This window comes from Schistocerca americana, chromosome 6, assembly GCF_021461395.2.
Source record: "Schistocerca americana isolate TAMUIC-IGC-003095 chromosome 6, iqSchAmer2.1, whole genome shotgun sequence".
NCBI lineage: Eukaryota > Metazoa > Arthropoda > Insecta > Orthoptera > Acrididae > Schistocerca > Schistocerca americana.
This window is the reverse complement of record NC_060124.1, coordinates 608,773,018-608,793,525: the sequence shown is the minus strand read 5'-3', so window position 1 is coordinate 608,793,525 and position 20,508 is coordinate 608,773,018.

Below are 20,508 nucleotides of genomic sequence, written 5' to 3'. Positions count from 1 at the left end.
TATTTAAAAAACTCAAATAAATTATTTAAAGAGTCTTTATATATATGTAAATATATTTTTTGACCAATATTACTATTTAATGCATATGAGCCAAAACATAAATTTTTCCAGTTCACTTGTACCTTTTATAATGAAGAAGGAAAAAAATAAAATTTTCACACCCCATATTTGCTTCGATCTGAGTTGTTATGGAGGTTAGATTTTAGTTTGTAAGTTTCAGCTGCCGCTAGCCATCCAGTCAGAAGTAGTTTTAAGTGTGTGAGTTTCACCAATTAAATGATATATATTCACTTGGGCATTATAGTGGAAAAAATGTTTATGACAACTTACTTGAGAGAAATATATGTATATGTTCACATGCTTGTTGTAGTGGAAAAAATGTTTAGACCCACTTGCTTGAATGAAATATATTTTCAATAGGTTGTTGTAGTGGAAAATGTTACATATGCCTTTAGTTAAAAGTGTTTCCTGTGGAACATCACTAGCGATATTATTTACCTTGTAAGATCGTATAATTAGCTTGTAGTACCTCTGCTTTACTTGTAAAATTATATAGTTATCTCAGCACAATGCTTATATTTATGAATAATGTAAAACACGTATCTGCAAAGAGCAGAACTTTCATGTTTTACATGATAAGAAATAATATATCTGTAAACTCATATAATGTGAAAAACTGAATCATTTTACTGTAAAGTTATATTTTGCAAACACTGTTAAAAAATTCTGAATTCAATAATAAATTCACTTATTTTATAGTAAAAATGTTGAATTTTGTTATTATTATATCACCCTCAATCATGATCATTCTTTTTTATTAAAAAAATATATGATAAATGTAATTTTTGTATACAAAACGTGGATACAGCCACATTGCACTGCAGAGAGACCTGTAAGGTTTTACTGCTTTAAAGACACAAATGAATTCTGAATAACGCGTGCTGGACTGACGCATTGCCAGGCAGGTGAGGTGAAGGCTGGTCTGTTACTGACTCAGGTAACGTCACTCAGCGCGTCAAAGCTGTGGTGTGCGCCTCAGACAGTTCCATTAGAATTCGCTTCGTATACAATATCCGCCAATAAACTTACATTCTAAGGATGTTGGGTGTCATAGAAAGAAAGAAAAACAACAAATTTTATAAATTATTATTTATTTGTAATCCAAGCTAAAAGTAATTTTACTATCTCACATGCAGATACAAAAGCACTTTTTTCGTAAATGTTCTCGAGTCGATGGATAGATGGACATCCGTACAATTCCAGGTCTTGAATAGAAGTTAATTTAAATATTTGACGCAGCCAGGTAATCTTCGCATCACCTTCAACGTAGATGATTGTCTCCTTGTGATCAAATACACGGAGCACTCGCACCAAATCTTTATGAGAGATGCCAGGGTCATCCCAGTGAATTCCATGATAGAAGTGTGTTAACCACATTGCACTTCTACATTTTTTTAGTGCACCTGACTTCCTTGAATGGTTTCGGCGATGCAACTCTTGATGCATATGTTCCTATTATTCCATAACTTTGTGTAAATGCTATTAATGCACAGTCTTTAATATTGAATCTCCTGCTTTCGTCATAGTAAAATCCTTGTACGTCAGCTACGATCCACACACAGCTTGGGGTAACATCGTGATCTGCCTTAGAGCTAGCAGAACACCTACTAGTTTATACAGCTCGTTGCACTACACCAGTGAGTGGGCAGTAGTTAACAACACGATCATGCAGAACTAGAGCATACGCTGCAGTGTGATCTGGGGAGTTTGCTGAAGATTCAAATTCAATCCATACATCTACAGGCCCTGTTTTAATTATCTCATTCTGTTTTGAACAGTCAATCACGATTATTGGTGCTAGCTTCTTGAAACTCTGTGGACTCAGAAGGCATCCTTCGTTTTCAACGCCTTCGTAGTAAGATGCTTGGAATCTCGCATACATTTCAAATGCCAGACTGTATACATTGCTGTCCAAGTGTAGATGTAGATTCTCGTATGGGTAGTATTCGGAATTCAGGTAGACTCTGGCGTTAGTTAATTTGCAGTGGTCAAATTCAGTTGAGTGCTTTGATACATTCCCACGCCTTTGAGTTTGAAATGCGAGTATGATGAGTCGAGGTGCTTCCAAGTGCACTGATGTTTTAATAGGCCAAGTATGTGTGGGTGCTGTAGGTAGGACTGGGTATTCAAGAAGCTCCCATGATCGGAAGGTTAGTAGTACATAGGTGCCAGCACTCAGAACTTCTAAGAGCTTCAAGCGTTCTTCGTCAGCAACAGTGATGTGAGGCATTTTCCATACTATACTATTAATCTTGAACATTATCTGCAGCTGTCTGAAAGAATGAATTCGCGTCACTTGCACTCCGCACCAAAATAAGCTCCTGTTTAGCGTTGATAACTATCCGCTGCATACCCTCAAAATAACCCATTAGCACTTTTAGTGGTACGCACGCGGTAAATCCGCTGTGTCCCCCCTCACCATCCGGCGCATCTATGAAGCACCCAGCATTTTCCAAGCTGTCTGAATCAGATGGTGAGGTTGAAACCTATGTCTTAAGGGTTGACTTTACCCCGACATTGTGTGTGCGATCTGTATCAATACCGTTAAGTTCATAATGTATCTCTTGAAACAGGAATGCTAGAGCATTTCGCCAGAGCTTCGATAGCGTTACCACAGTGCCATCCTTTCTTAAATGTACAGTCCAGATACAGGAAGCTCTTGCAAGGCAATGTTACGGCGTCCTGATCCTGGATAACAATCCTAATTTCATCCTTTTTGCTAAATGTGCTTGAGGCGTAGGGTTTGTGTGAGTGGTATTCATGACGTATAATTCGATCATCATACTCTGCTGACTGAGTTGTGTTGAGTGACGTTATTCCGCGGTTTTAAACCTGCTGAAGTGAGGAATTCGTAATTAAGGCGAGTTATCACCTTGCCCTTCCGCGATACACTGACGGGTTGCGAGCTCGGTGTGCTAGCTTTATACCTTACTCCCACCTCGCCTTAGATGCAAGCGTACAATGATCTCTTCTCCTCGAAAGTTAACAAGCTGATTATTCTGGTCAACAAAACACAGTTCTAGGTAATCCAATGTCTGAACTGTCACCAGGAGATATATAGCATTTGTGGGGGCTTGAACTATTTTATACCCACTACCGACTGTAGGGAAGAATCGGTAAATTGAGTGAATCGACTTATCGTTGAGGTATGAGTTTGTGCCAATATTGCACTCAACATGGATTGTGCTGACTGGTAGTATGTCTACAGCGTGATCCGATGCGTAAAATTTACTGGCGCCCTTCGCCAAAACACGATCCTTTGCAAAACCTAGCAGTGGACCTATTGAATCTTTCTGTCTAAAGTCGATCTAGCACTCTCTGTCCGTATTTCGGATTTAAGGGTATTAATGTTTGCCTATAGTTCAATACCTTTTCCTGACTGTTCTAAGACTTCGTTTAAATCATCAATATCATAGGCACCAGGTTGTATTTGTAGAATCTCCTTCCGACCGTCAATTTCCAGATGCAGTTTATTGTTGCTCTTTGTGATATTTGGAATGTTGTTACACGTCTACAGACCAATCAGCGCAATACTCAGATCCCCTGTACTTAAATCAATCGGCGGAAAGTAATATGCTCGTAATACTGATCCTCGCTCTTTTAAAGTCAGAGTGTATGACATTGCATCTGAACCTCAAATGATGGGCGTGCGTTGAATGATGGCTCTTTTATATGTGTGGATGTTCGCACACCGGTTCTGACGAGGAGAGGAGAAAGCGCGCATTCCACACTTCTCACCGCTCGGTCTAAATATAGCGCGCATTCCAGAGTGAAGGCTAATTTGCCATGGCTGTGATGAGGAACATAACGCAGAGATGCCCGCACAGGTATGTGTTAAGGTCCTGATATCGCCGGAAATTGTAGAAAACTCGTCTGTTGCTGGTGAAGTAGCGTTGTAATTCTTCAGGCGGCTGTAAATCCCCAAATGAATCGAAATAGTATTGTACTGTATTTGCACTTTTCTTAACATACGCCACCCAATGGGTCCCTGGACCACCAGCAACATCTAAATTTACAATTCCGCACTCATTAGTCCGCGACATGGTCTTCAGTAATGTATCCCGCATAAAGACGCCGCAGAATCCAGTGTAACAATTCTGTCACTAAATGTAACTGGATTTTCTCTTTTGATGCTAGTCAGTTGTCAGGATGAGCATTTCTGCAGAGGGCATTTGATTCTAAAGCATTATATAAGAGTGAAAATACTAAATAAATTACTTTTTCTCTCTTAACAACATGTGGGCAGGGTGGGTTCTTCCTTGGCTCGGGGATGAGGTAGAATGAAACAGCATTTTTACATAAGATAACTTTTATTGAAAGTTTTGTACAACTGTATCTTACTGGATGTTCTGGCTCGGAGAGCGGCAGCTGTGTCGTTTGCGAAGCCTTCTGGTGCGGCAGCGGCGGCGTCTGATTACGCCTGGCGGTTTGTATCTCGTGTCGCCTTCTTGCCCAGTTGACTGGAGACGCGCCTCGTGCGGTGGCCCGTTTAATTATTGAGAGCGAAGTCGTGCATCGGATGGTGATACCTTGGATGTGGCGTCCCAGTGTTTCTCTTCTCTAAGCGGTGCGTGTGTTGTGTGTCAGTCAGCGGAGCGGCGCGGCGGGGGAAGGCCAGTGTCCCGGACTCGAACAACAGACTCCCGCTTGCCAGTCTTCGGCTGTCAGATCTTCATTTCAGCTCACAGGTGACTGCTGATGTGAGGCCGTCTCCTTCCCGTCCTCACGAGTCACCCGGGTACGTAAAAATCAGTCTTCAAATACCTTTTAACTTCTGTCTTCTGGCGCCGAGGCTGCTGCTTGGTATTCCATTACAGCGGCGGACTTGGTGCGTCTGTGCATGGTGTAGTCTCTTCTTGCATGACGGTCTTCAGCACCGAAACTGACTGAAAACTACTGCTACTCTTCTTTTCTTGTCGGGCCCACTGCATCTCGCGTATTTATTCACTTTAGTTCACTGGAGGTGAACGACTTCACGGCCATTGCCTCGTCTGTCAAGTTGAAAAGCTTCTCAAAGAATTTTCTTAACGTCAGTCATTGGCTCTTGGTAGATAGGCGAGGGCCTTTGCTCACATGTGACAACTGAGAAACACGTGAGCCGATCGGGCGATGCCCTGCCGGCTGAATCGACAGCGTCTGCTTATGTGGAACTTGCTGACTTCACGGTCATTGTCTCTTCTGCTGTGCCCGCTCTTTGCCAGTATGTAACTCTCTAAACTAAACCAAGTTTTCCATTTAGTTTCTAATTTCTACTCCACTCTGATTTCACTGATTTATTTACTTATCTTAAGTACCACTCAACACCAGGAATGTGAAGTTTTTCAACTATATTAACGAGATCTTTATTCGTGAGCGCTCGATCAGGTAGGATAAGTAACGGACTTTTTTTTTATTTATGAGGAGACCTAGTCCTTTCCTGTGCGATTTCAAGTAGAGACCTTTTCCGATAGCTGCTGCTTCCATGGCCCGATTATGTGTTCTGGCTTCCTCTAGTTGCGCCTGTGCATTCTGTGCGGTTTTGGCCAAAGCTGCAGCCCCACCTGTAAGTGACCCTACCGTCGACAGAGCTGCAAGGGCTGGAACGAGGAACGGAATAATTCCACCTGATGTGTTTAGTAGTGGTAGGTCCCTAGTTGGTTTAATTGCAGCCTTCTTCTTCTTGTTGTTCTTCTCCCCCCCCCCCCCCCTTCAACACACGTTTAGCTGCACACATCGAAGTGAGAATACAGTTTTTCAAACAAGCGGGTTTCTTCTTCTTCGCCCCCAAAGCTGCTCGCGCTGCATTCATAATTCATTTGAAATTCATCACCCCCAAGCCCAACTTAGTTTTTCCACGCATGGTTTTACCAACTACGAATGCAGCAACGCGCTCACCTATTCCGAGATCTTTTCTTCGTCTTATTTGCTTAACTCTATCGGCTAATATTCGGTCGGCAACGTGGCGTGCTGGGAGATCTTTATTTGCAGCGAATGCAAGGTCGTGTTCAAGGCAGGCTTCGTCTATTAGGTTAATACTGTGGTGTCACCGCCAGACACCACACTTGCTAGGTGGCAGCCTTTAAATCGGCCGCGGTCCGTTAGTATACGTCGGACCCGCGTGTCGCCACTGTCAGCGATTGCAGACCGAGCGCCGCCACACGGCAGGTCTAGAGAGACTTCCTAGCACTCGTCCCAGTTGTACAGCCGACTTTGCTAGCGATGCTTCACTGACAAATTACGCTCTCATTTGCCGAGACGATAGTTAGCATAGCCTTCAGCTACGTCATTTGCTACGACCTAGCAAGGCGCCATAATCATTTGCTATTTATCTTGTGATGCTTGTACCGTCAGACCGATGTTTACCAATTATGGATTAAAGTTAAGTATTCCAGAAGCTACGTACTTTTTCCACTAGACTCAACTCCTTTAACTGTTGCAGACCTCACGCCAGCCTGCGTGAGCTTAAACGCGTGCCTTTCGGCTACCGATCATAGTGGATTGGCTGTCTGGCCAGTCCACAACAGTTTGGCGCCGAGGATTGGCGACGAGCCAATTCGCGTTTGTACCAAAATTACCCTGATTTACTTGTGTCATGACTTCACCACAATCTCCAGATGCACTGTCCGAATTTTATCGCTTACAGAATCAGCAGACGCAGGCCCTACTGGATGCCCTTGGACAGCTCGTCCCGGGTCAACGTGCAATGCAAAACGATGCGGCGGCCGCCGCTCCACCGCTCCCGCAGCCACACCACGCAGTTGCACCAACTTTTCGTCCTTTTGATGCGGCACTGGAAAGCTGGACGGAGTGGTCACGCCAATTTGGATTCCATCTCGCCGCCTACAGAATTCATGGTAACGAGTGGCAGCCTTTCTTATTGTCGTCCACGTACCGTGTGATAGTCAAATTGTTTCCCCGACGCGACATAGCAACTCTTTCCTACGAAGAAATTTTGTCTGCATTAGATGCATATTTCAAAGAATCAGTCAATGTAGTTGCCAAACAGTACACCTTCTTTCGTACCAAACGTACGGCAGGACAGACTAATCGGGAGTGGGTTGCAACCTTGCAAGGCCTTACTAGGGATTGTGCTTTTGAGTGTGAATGTGGACTCCCTTATTCAGATACTATGGTACGTGATGCTATTGCACAGAACGTTTCTGATGTTCGTATACGGGAACCGATTTTGAAGCTGGTCAATCCCTCCCTTCAACAAGTGATGGACATATTGGATCAACACTTGACTTTGCTCAGGAATCATTTGAAACATCACCGGCCGTGTGTCACATAAACCGGCCCGCCGGGCGAGCTGCACGGAACGGTAAACAGTCCTCGCGCCCGGCCGTGCCAAAGCCGCCTGGCTCTCAGCCACATGTCCCACGCCGGCAAGCAAATGCAGTGAAATCATGCCCGCAGTGTGCTACTAGACATTCGCGTGAGAATTGCCCGTCACACCAAGCTATTTGCTTTTTCTGTAATAAAAAAGGACATGTTCGAAGTGTTTGCCAGAAAAAGCTCTGATCGGACACTCCCAACCATTCCAGGCCCTTTGCTTCGCACCGGAATCGGAATCGAACCCAGAATACTCAGGCTCGTGAACCTTCGCCCATGGAAATTCATGTAGTTCATTCCACTCCGCCCAGTGCCACTCTCTCTAACAGTGACTGTGTTCGTCCCACAAATAGTGTACGTCGACATCGCTGGAAATCCCGTCAAGTCGCAAGTGATTCTGTACCAGTGTCAGTTCACGTTGCACGAGACAGTCGCTCTTGTCGTCAGCAGGACAATAAACTTTTTGTAGACTTGGACATTAATGGCAACGTGATACCATTCCAGCTCGACACCGGAGCTGCAGTTTCCTTGATCAATCACGACACGTACAAACAGCTGGGCACACCTCCGTTGCGTGCCGCAAATGTTCAGTTAAGTAGTTATTCAGGACAAGCTATCCCTGTGTTAGGACAGTGCAACTATCAGTGAACCAGACTATGCCTTCAGCAAGTGTTACTCGTCTATGTGAAGAATTTGCAGACATTTTTGCACCGGGCCTTGGTTGCGCTAAGAACTATAAAGCACATTTGGAACTGAAAGCAAACGCGCAATCGAAATTTTTCGGAGCGCGCAATGTTCCCCACGCATTTCGTGATGAGGTCGCAAGAACATTAAACGATTTGGAATCACAAGGTGTAATTGAACGTGTGCAGGCTTCTCTCTGGGCATCACCCTTAGTAATTTTGCAAAAGCCTTCCGGAAAATTGAGACTTTGTGTGGACTTCAAGGCAACAGTTAATCCACAACTAGTGATTGCAACTTTTCCTTTACCCCACCCGGAAGATCTTGTTGACAAACTGTGCCCGGGTAAATATTTTTCGAAGTTGGACCTAGAAGATGCGTACTTGCAAATACCGGTGGACGAAGAATCCCAGCGCGTCTTGGAGGTTAACATCCATCTTGGTTTGTACCGATTCAATCGACTGCCATTCGGGTGTGCATCCGCCCCTGCATTGTTTCAGCAATATTTACAAACTGTTTGTGCGTCGGTCCCTACTGCAGCAAACTATCTGGACGATAATGTGATCTCCGGAAAGACGGAAGAAGAACATTTAGCCAATCTCAGAACATTGTTTCAGGTCTTGTGACAAACTGGTCTCCGCTTGCGGAAGGACAAATGTGTGTTTTTTGCTCGTGACTTACCCTATCTGGGCCATGTACTCAATGCCTAAGGCATACATCCGAGTCCAGAGCACCTCCGTGCCATACAAGACTTGCCTTCGCCGCGGAATTTGAAGCAGCTACAGTGTGTGCTGGGAAAAAGCAATTATTATCATCGCTATGTGCGCCACGCCTCTTCCATTTCAGCTCCTCTTCATCGCTCACGCCGTAAAGGTGTTCCGTTCGTCTGGACGACGGAATGCGAACGCGCCTTTCGCCAGTTGAAATCGGCGTTGCTTTCCAATGCTTGCCTTACGCCATTCGATCCCCAGAAACCCCTTTTGTTGATGATAGATGCGTCGGATTTCGGGATCGGTGCTGTGCTTTCGCACAAAGATGGATCGCACGATCGCCCTATTGCCTTTGCGTCCTAATTGCTCTCGTCTGCGCAAAGAAATTATTCACAGATCGAGAAAGAAGCATTGGCTCTCGTATTTGGTGTTACTAAGTTTCATGATTTCTTGTATGGTCGTCACTTTACCATCATCACAGACCACAAACCTTTGACATCGCTTTTTCATCCGGCCACGCCTGTACCTTCACGTACAGCGCAGAAATTCATTCGCTGGTCTATTTTCCTCTCGCAGTACCGCTACGATATCTTGTATCGGTCCACTGCTAAGCACGGAAACGCCGATGCGTTCTCCCGTTTGCCTGTTGCTGAGGATAGAGCATTCGATTCCTCCGCACTTGCTTGCATGTTCCTTGATTCGGAAACCGATGACGTGGTCGAATCGTTTCCGATTGATTTTCATTGTGTAGCTACAGCCACAGCTGCAGACCCTGTCCTTGCTACCGTTCAGCGTTTCGTTGCTACGCAATGGCCCTTGTCAACGTCACAGATCGAGGATACGCTGGTTCGCCGATTTTTTGCTCACAAGGAGAGACTTTTTGTACGACGTGGTGTTTTGCTGTTGCGTTCTGATAATGATCAGTCCAGGGTAGTGGTCCCACGTTCGTTACAGTCCTCTGTCTTACGGCTTCTCCACCAAGGACATTGGGGTATAGTGAGAACGAAACAACTTGCTCGTCAACACTGTACTTGGTTCGGAATCGATGCTGCGATTACGAATATGTGCTCTTCTTGCATGGCGTGTGCCGAACAACAATCCGCACCACCGCGGAAATTCTTTGCATGGCCAAAAGCCACTTCCCCTTGGCAACGTTTACACATCGATTTTGCTGGTCCATTCTGGAATGCTCGATGGTTGGTTGTGGTAGATTCATTCAGTAATTTTCCTTTTGTTGTCCGGATTTCTTCCACGACGTCATCTGCCACCATCCAAGCGTTATCCGCTATCTTTTGCATTGAAGGTCTTCCACAGACTATTGTTTCCGACAATGGCCCACAATTCATGTCCGCAGAATTTCAGTCATTCTGCAAGGCCAATGATATTCAACATCTGACAACCGCGCCGTTTTCGCCGCAGTCAAACGGTGCCGCTGAATGTTTGGTCAGGACTTTCAAGTCACAGATGTTGAAGTTGAAAGAGTCGCATTTTCGGGAGGACGCCTTATTGCTCTTTTTGTCCTAGTATCGCTCTCAGCCTCGAGATGGTCGCTCGCCGGCTGAGTTGCTTCACGGTCGCCCTCATCGCACCTTGATGTCTTTGCTACATCCGCCGCATCAGGTTCCTGTGCAGCGGCATACACCTGCTTTTGCCCCAGGCGACGTTGTATACTATCGCAACTCTCGAGGTTCACGGCGTTGGCTCGCAGGGCGCATTCTTCGCTGCCTCGGCCGCGCTATGTATCTGGTTTTGGGGGCCTCTGGTGAGGTGCGTCGGCATCTCAATCAGCTGCGCCTCTGTCGTCGCACGGGTTCTGCCGATCCTCGTCTGCTTTCAGCGACGGTGCCCTCCGGTCAGCGCCCTGGGGACCCATCTACTGGCTCGCCTCATCCCCAGGTGTTACCGACGCTGCCTTCCATTTTGCCCCATGGCGACGCGCCGCCGCCGCCGCCTGTTCTCCCGCCGGCGACGCCCGCAGTGGACGCGTCGCTGCAACCGCCGGGCGCCTCCATGGGTCACGCGCCGCCGATCGCTTCCCGTGACCAGTTGTCCTCCGACATGGAACTCTTGCCCTCTCCGGACCATATGTCGTCTTCGCCCGTCGGGTGCCCCGGCTCGATGGAGGTCGACCCTTCGGCCCCTCCTGTCTCTGTAAGGGCGCATACACCGCATGTTGGCGTGCACCCTGGACTAGGTTTTCAGGCGTTTCCTAGCTCCCCTCGGACCGAATGGCAGGGTGCGGGTGGCACAGCCTCGCCTGTTGTTAGGCTCCCCACCTCGTCGCATACATCAACATGGGGTCCTCCCCACGGCGGGCGGAAGCCTTATAACACAACCGTACGCCGATTTGCGGGGGAGGAATGTGGTGTCACCGCCAGACACCACACTTGCTAGGTGGTAGGCTTTAAATCGGCCGCGGTCCGTTAGTATACGTCGGACCCGCGTGTCGCCACTGTCAGTGATTGCAGACCGAGCGCCGCCACACGGCAGGTCTAGAGAGACTTCCTAGCACTCGCCCCAGTTGTACAGCCGACTTTGCTAGCGATGCTTCACTGACAAAATACACTCTCATTTGCCGAGACGATAGTTAGCATAGCCTTCAGCTACGTCATTTGCTACGACCTAGCAAGGCGCCATTATCATTTGCTATTTATCTTGTGATGCATGTACCGTCAGACCGATGTTTACCAATTATGGATTAAAGTTAAGTATTCCAGAAGCTACGTACTTTTTTTACTAGACTCAACTCCTTTAACTGTTCCAGACCTCACGCCAGCCTGCGTGAGCTTAAACGCGTGCCTTTCGGCTATCTCATAGTGGCTTGGCTGTCTTGCCAAGTCACAACAAATACCTCTATCACCGCGTGCCAGGCGTTTCTGAAGCTTTGTTCCAGGCCCACAGAAGTTATATCCCGGAGTGTGCAATTCAACAGGCAATTTCTCGAGAACGCCACCTCCACCTCTTATTATGGTGCGCCTCCTATCATGCATGGTACGCTACTGATGAGATACAGGTCTACGCTCCCTGTTATATACTAACTCGTCAGCGTCAATCCAACTGTTTTCTGATGATGGAAATCCTAACCATTTAACTAGCGCTCTATTCCCGCGACGTCTTATCACGCGTTTGATGAGAAATACATCTGGTTCAGAACTCCTCTGCAATTCTTCAGTGTAAAAACATCCTGCAATTTCCTCACCCTTGCCATCCTTTAAGATATATGTCCTAGGGATCGTTCTCTGCACTTTGGATACTGTGAATATCTCCGCCGACCAGTTTGGTAAGTACGATTTCTCGAACACTGTCTTGTGTTTTGAAATACGTACTAAGTCGCCTACATTGAACCTCTGTTCCAGCATTTTAATGCGGAAGTGTACTATGTCCATGAGTGAATTATCGTGAACATCGATCGGTCTTTTTTATTGTACTATGTTTGGTTCGATAATACCGCGCAATTATCTGTGGGATGATATCTACCCACTTGTCGAACCGCGAAGATTAAAATGCATCCGCATTTGAGCTTTGACCGTTCTGTTCAAACGCTCCACGATGCTAGCTTTCAGGTGGGTAAACGTGGAGTAGTGGTGTATCCCGTACCACTCCATCACAGTCTTGAATTGTTCATTGTAAAACTCACCACCATGATCGGTTTGAAGATTGTCCGGGCATCGATTCGTTCCTGTCTGCAGCGAACGCTGAAACACTACAGCAACATCTCTACCGGTTTTAGTTTTGACAGGTAATGCCCATGCGAATTTAGAGCATGTATTAAAATGTATTTGAATCCATTATTCTCATATGAATATTGACTCATATTTACAAGATCGGCCTGCCCTAAGTCATCCAGCCCTTTAATCATAACATGCCTGCGAGGGTATGTTTTGCGTGCTGGCTTGTGCAATTCTCGAACTACCGTCTCCATACTTATTCGATGATACCTCTCTCTCGAAGCTCAGAGATTATCGAAACAACCTCATTCGAATGAGCTGTATTGCCCGCAGCAGCTGAAGCCATCAACAGTCGGAAGTCTGTCTATTAGTTCATCCGGCTCATCGTAACATATATACTGCGGGAGTTGACTGCTCACGCCTTTATGCTGAAGTCTACACCCTCACCAATGCTTTTAGGTTGCTCATTCAGTAAAGGTTGTACAATGGTTGTGTATTTAGAGTTTTGCGGGTTTCTCAGTGTTCCATCAGGATTTTTATACAGCTCAGTTAATTGTAGTATTTCACCATACACTTTGCGATCATTGGTAGAGTATTTTAAGTTTTTTGAGGGCCTTAGGAAGATTAGAGTCATTAAGCCAGGTGTTCTTTTAGCCTGCTGTTCTTGCACTGATGGTTGTACATCTCTTGTGTGATGATCAATGGATGGCGCGTATGAAGGAGTTCAGTACTGTGAAGCAGTCTCTGGCACTGACATTAGGACCTCGCTATCCTGCTCCAGCATGCTGAGAAGCTGCGATACAGGATCTTGCGTGGAAGAGTCCGAGGCCACCACGTGTGCGGGTGAAGCTAGCAGACAAAGAAGAATGCTTATAAGCATAATATGCTGCTGTTACAGAAATAATAATAATAGTAATTTTGCGAAATAGATACTTACTTTTCTGGTGCTTCCTCCTCCTATTCTGCTGCTGCTGCGGTGACTGACGCTGCATCTTGACTGACTGACTGACCTGAACAGAGATCGAGCAGCTGCTGAGCCCTCCTTATATACCATCCACCTACGTCATCATGATGCCGTGTTCATATTGGCTGAATCGTGTGGTCACATGACCCTTTAGCTATGAGCTCGTGAACTAGATCAGTTCTTCGGTCTGCTGGATCGGAGGCAGTCGTCTCTTGTGGGCTGGGAGCTTATATGGTGCTTTTAGAAAAGGCAGACTGTTCCAACTATAGCAGATGTTTCCATGAGATGGGTAATGGATCTTTAAAGCATCTCCCTGAAATGCATTTATTTGCAGGGCCGTATTCTTCATCTTCATATGTTCGAGCATTGATGTATGCTTCCATTCCGCATGTAGGAGGCTATGGGAGCAGTTCTCGACTGTAAGCTTACAAACAACTTAGCTGTTAAACTCATCCCACTCAAACACTAATAACTCATCGATAGAAAACATTCGGCACGGCCATGACAATGGGGGGGGGGGGGGGGGGGGGGGTGAGCAGCTGATATTCAGTGGTATATATGGAGTATACGAATATGCTTAGACTGAAGCGAATTGACATCAACTGGTCATCTCTTCCGTTTTGGCAGAGTGAATGCTTCATGCTGAATATCTCGGAAGTTTGCGCATGTGCATGAGCATGAGCTGGTTACGATATGCATCCTGGCTCCATCCCTCTGCATTGCCGAAATCTGCTGAACAGAATTATTGTACTTATTCCTCCTACACTCCTCCATTATCATACTCTTCCATACGTGATGTAGTGAACTGTGGCTACAGTCCTCCCTCGAATGTCTACATGTAATGCAGCTATTGAAAGCTGCTCTATCCTTCACATTCATCTTGATGATCGAACACATGACGATGGTTTGACAACGACAGCTCAGCAAAGACTGAATGTGCACCGCCAATTCAGGTCATCTGAGTAGTGAAAAAAAAAATGTCGCCATCTTGGATAACGGTAGTTGAGTGGACGTGGCCCAGTTGGCCTCCTTCCCGCCAAAATTCAAACTTCCCACCAAAATCCGACATCTTGAATGATGTCCTCTGCTGGTGGCTATGTGTACTAAGCCAGTTGGACTCCGGACCTCGTGGCGAACACGCTTGCACGATACTGTTTAAATAATAATAAAGACAGGTCCGGTTTTCCCGCCATTATCGTGCTGGAATTTGAACTTCCCGCCATTTTTCTTGGGGAGGGGGTTAGGTTAGTGGAGGTAGCCCAATTGATCTATTTTCCCGCCATTTTCGTGGTGTGATGCATTATCCTGCTGGAATTTGAATTTCCCACCAATTTTTTTCTGGAGGGTTAGGTTAGTGGAGGTGGAGGTAGCCCAATCGACCTACCTTCCCGCCAAAATGAAAACTTCCCGCCCAAATCCGCCGTCTTGGATAATGTCATGTGCTGTTGTCAAGTCTACAGGCCGCCATCTTGGATGACGTCATCGCTGCCAACTTGAACAAATTTGGCAACAATGGAATGTGGGGCCGCACATACTTTGTCCCACTATTTAGTAAGTGTCTACTAGTCTACAGGAACGGTTATATGGAAAGGAAGAAGCATTTATTTTACTCTGTTACTACAGTCCTTCGTTTATCTATGAGAGAAATATCGAGTACACCCTTTGTGAACATTTATTTACTCGTTTTTGCGTAACTCACTTATTTTGGTGTTTCCTACCTACTGGCAAATTCTGACAGTACACCACTGTGTTATACAAAACATCAACGTCAACTGTTTGCAAATACCTGCAATGATTGTCCTTCAGTGTTCGTGACTTATACATTTCTCACTAGAGGATATCACTCTTGTGTATTATGATGTGTTTAAATATGTCACTAACAAGATTGTGTCAGTGAATAGCGGTAAGACAATGTTTCGATAGCTTGTGATCATGTGCAAATGCACCACGCAGACACATATCTGGCGCTCGTATCAGCAACTTATAGTAACTGGTCTGACCCTTGTGGTTTGGTAGTACGAAACCTCAGTTTAACTTTTATAACGTGTGACGTACTGTAGCCCTTTCATACGCACACATCCACACTATCACACATATTTTTATAACTATAATTATCTATATTATGGTTTGGCCCTTTTGCTTTGGTACTTAACACCTAACCATTGTGTTCGTTATTTATCCCACGACGTGTCCGTGCGGCGTTCGCTGGATGGCTGCTACCTCATTACTTTTTCGATGTACATTTATTTACTTTCCACCAGTAAGCAGCTGTATTCATCTCGTGTTACAAGAGCGTAAGTGTTAATAGTGCAGTTGTTATTTTGACTGACCATTTGAACCTGAAAATAAATGTGTTGTCGTAGGTAGGGTACAAACTCATTATCTTTCGTAACTTATTCAAAACTTAACATCTGTTCCTTGCTTCATTGTACTTAGAGGTCCTCCTATACTGTTTAGTGTAGCTTGTGTATAGTCACTTGTAAATGTATGTATACTGTAGATAGTAATATAATGTGTAGATACTTTTTCCTAGAAAGTTTTTTTTATTTTTCCACTATAATTATTCCTTAGATTAATTCTTCTCTTCCTTTAGTTTCAGCTTTGTAGTGTACACTGTTCATTTCTACAGTAGTTAACTTATATTGTAAAGTTACTAAAATACAGTTTGGTTGACGTTCATTTGCTAAGCTGCTTCAGTCTGCCGGCTATGCAATGTCGGACTAAGCTGTGCGGTGCGCATGTGCAAAGGCTGTTGACTTGTAAATATAGCTCCATTGGACAAGCGTAGTAATATTTCTGGCTTTCTACCCTCGAGAAATAGTCTTCTGTCATTCTCCTAATAATGTTATTGGCAGTCAGCAACTGCACAGCATACAGTTTGATATTTTTTGGAGAAACATCGTACAAAGCAACAATATATTTTACGCGTCCTTTCCCTTGTGGATAGGGCCAAGCCATATCCAAAGATACTTTTTTCAAAGCTCTTTTTGGCAATATTGAGCGCAACTCAATGAATTTGGCCAAGTTTGAATACTTGCCTTTTGGCATTTAATACACTTTTGTAGCCGGCCGGTGTGGCCGTGCGGTTAAAGGCGCTTCAGTCTGGAACCGCGTGACCGCTACGGCCGCAGGTTCGAATCCTGCCTCGGGCATGGATGTGTGTGGTGTCCTTAGGTTAGTTAGGTTTAATTAGTTCTAAGTTCTAGGCGACTGATGACCTCAGAAGTTAAGTCGCATAGTGCTCAGAGCCATTTGAACCTTTTGAACACTTTTGTATCACCTGAAGGACCTTCCATCGCAAATTAGTATAGTAGCAGTAGTATTTTGCTAGTGCACTTTGAAATCATATAATGGCCCCAGCCACTGTGAGTATGCAGTATAAAATCATCTACATAGTCTTCTGGCAAACCAACACATCACTGGCTTTGAACTGGGTGGTGTCGGTGGAACAAGACCCCTTTGTAAATTGTAGAAAATTTCTTTAAATGATCATCACCGTTTTGTAATTGTTTTAATCTTACCCTTCACCACGTCGGATCTGCTTGTCACAGCTGTTCCATACTCTTACACACCTTAATGTAATATGGCTGTTGTGTCTTATCTTGCGTTAACAAAACCCTGATGTCTGAATTATGTTCCATAAATTCTAGGATTTCGTCAAGTCCCGTCCGTGAGGTAGCCTTGACAAGGCATCTGCGATTACATTTTGGTTGTCCTTAATAGACACGATCTGAAAATCGAAGTCTTGCAAATACGAGCACCACCACAGTTTGCAAGGTAAAAGAAAGGACAAGGACTGTCTGCCGCAATAAGCTTTAGTGTATCTGCCCCACAGGCAGCATTCGAACTTTTTAAATGCCCATATTGCTGCGAGAACCTTGAGTTCTGTTACGGAATATGACCGTTCAGTCTCTGACAATATTCGACTAACGAAACTAATCACCTTTGCGGCTAAGCTCCCCAGCCTCGTCAGTGATCTGGAACAAACAAGCGCCCAGTCTTGTGAGGACGCATCGATACACAAACAGAAACCTAGAGCCACAGCAGGCTGGCGTAAAACATTGGCATTCAATAGCGCTTCCTTCACACTGTCAAAATCAGCGTGACGCTGGTCAGTCCATATCTCTGTGTGGTTCTCTCCCAGAAGATCTAACAAGGGATCAGTATTCAAAAGTTGTCTGGGTACAAATTTTCTAAAAAATGATATTAGGCCCAGATAGGCCATAAACTGCTCCTTATTCCGAGTGTTTGACTGCGTCCAGTTTCTGTGGGTCTGGGAGTGTACCTTGTGGAGATATTATGAGGCCAAGGAATTTAACCTTTTCTTCACCAAAATGCGGTTTTATTAGATTGGCTGTGACTTCAAATTCTGAAACTCTGTCTAGGACTTGCGCTAACGGCCTTACATGTTCTGCCCCGATGGGGGTGGCTATTAGTAGTATAGCATAGGACTATAGTACAAACAGTGACTGTGCTAAGTAATTCAGGCCCCAGGACTTGATCCAAGGCAGAAAGTAATACGCCCGCACTTACGTTCTGACCAAAAGCTAAGATGCAGGAGGATAATTCAGCAGAACTTTTTAAGGTGTGTTGCTACAGATGATAGCTACGAGAACTGGACAGGACGATAAACAGAGCGCAGAGAAAAGACGAATTTGCGCTACGGTAACACCTCTCCTTTGGGTGAAGAAGTACTACTACTACTCCAACGATGAAGAAGAATAAGAGACCGGGACCTGACAGAATGAAAGCTGAGGCTCTGCAGGCATTCAAAGTAGTGTCGCGCCATGCTTTAACAGTTACATAACGAGTGCCTCATCAAGGAAAAATACCAAATGTTTGCAAGGCAGCAAAGTTTACCGTACTGAAAAAGGGAGAGGATAAGAATGCGACAAAAGTGAAGTCATACCAACCAATATGCCTGTCGAACACAATGAGGAAAATGCAGCGAAAAGCTTTGGTGCAAACAATTAGAAACTCGCGCGATTCTTTGAAGTATAAATGCCTATCAGTAAGGATTTAAGAAGTCCACCCGGCTAGCCGAGTGTGTGAAAGTGCCGCCGCCTGCCTGGACGTGGCTTTTAGGCGTTTTCCGACATCCCACCAGGTGAATACTGGGCTGGAGCCCAAGTTCCGCCTGGGTTACACAATTTGCAGAAATTTAGAAAACTTTCGCTCACATACAGTTGGGCTACCCTTTAAATTGACAGTGCCAAATTTGTAAATAACCCTGATGACCCTGCATGGACGTGGAACAGAGGCACAAAAGAAATATGTAGTGGAGGTTTAGAAAGGAAAATACGGACAACGCAATAAGACTGCTTCACATACTGCAATTACCTCCACAACGACAGATCCAAGTCGCAAACTAGAAGACAACTCTAAACAAGTTCCAGAACACTGCAAGAATGGCGTACATAAAATAAAATCCGCATGTGTCCACGCAAGACAGTTGTTCTAGAACTTAAGGCAAAGTTCTTAAGAAGCAGAACTCCTACAGCAAAAATAAATTAGGAACGCTCACAAAGAGAAGAGGCCATCAAATATCTTGGTTATTGTTCGACGGGAAACAAAAATTTCTCCGCCCACATCCAACATATCGTCAAGATAGGATTTTACATAATAAGCAAACCAGCGAATATAGGATAGAATAAGTTTGGACTTCCATACCAAAGTATGAGAATGTATCACAAAGCCATTCAGGTTGTTAGCTATTGCATAGCTCCATACCTAGCGTTCGTGTTCATTGGTTGCAACTGGCGAAACCACCGGAAGCCCTATCAATTATGCAGTTAAACGTGATTCTTCGTTAAACAGGAGCATATAGGACTACACCAGCTGGTCATTCTGGTGAGCCTCTCTGGCCAGCAGACCTGGAAGTTCGTAAGAAAGGCACTGAGTCGTGGCTGAAGAAGAGTGCGTCCCAAACAACGAAACAAAAGTCATAGGACAACCCGTGAGAAGTAAACAAGAAACTACGGCACAGCTTCTGCACAAGTGGCAGTGTTGCTGCTATGCGCCAGCAACAGAAAGCTGTGTTTACAGTTGCCCCCAAGTCGTGAGAGAGCGGCTTAGTTTAACATATCCGGATATCTCTCGTCATCAGTATGATGCACAACTTGACTGGACACGGACTAAAGCAAAGCTACCTAAAGAGAATGAACGAACAGCCTAGCAGCTTGCCAGAGTGTGCTAGCGACTGCGTCACCGGTTGTCAGTGACAGATATTATAAGAATTTCTTCTAGCAAAAGCAGTCAGCAATGGCAGATGGTGATAAGAATTTCTTCTAGTTAGAAACAGTCTCTGTAATGTTGAGAGAAGAAAGGATGTGGAACAAACTTAACAAAATAACAAAAAAGGAGTTAAAAAACTACCAGGAGGAAACATGAGGTGGAGCAGCGACAGCAGAAATCCAGGCAGCTGCCTCGTAGGAGTTTGTCAAAGAAATAGGATCAAGTGCGTAGGAAGCTGAAGCAGCAACAGAGGTGATGTAATGATACAGGAACACAGACAGAAATAGGAAGCTGCGTGAGGACCTATGGAGACATGATGCTTCTAATTGTCTGCAGTGGCGATCTGTCTTGGAGTGCCACAGTGCTGCCGCTCTGGAGATTTCAAGTGGCCTCGCTAGTTACGGTGCTGGAACATGTCCTCGAGTGCTATGTACAGAGCCTGAGGAAAGAGAAGGCCGGACATGACTGATACGTGGTAAAGGAGAACAGAAGCCCGTCTACCCACGGCTGGCCCTCTCCTGGATTCGACTTTACGTGTACTGAAGGCGGACACTCCTGTGGTGTCTGCAATAGGATTCTAACGTGTACGCCACATTAGTATGCTTTGTAAAATATGCTGTCTTAATAGTAACGCACATTCAACTGAATTCTTACTGACGTTTTGGTGTGGTTTAAGGTGCTCAGAAGCTCAAGCCAAAATTTCTTGTAGCTGTCTGTATAATTAGGTGTCATTTGGCGCTTGCCGCCCTAAAGGTTCCTCTGTGTTCTCATCATTCGGTCAACACTAGGACGTGCTCAAGCCTGGAATACTGCAGAGCTGCAACCCTCAGGCCACCAGGGAATGAGTAATCTCTTCAGGGAGTCTCTTCAATTCAGAACA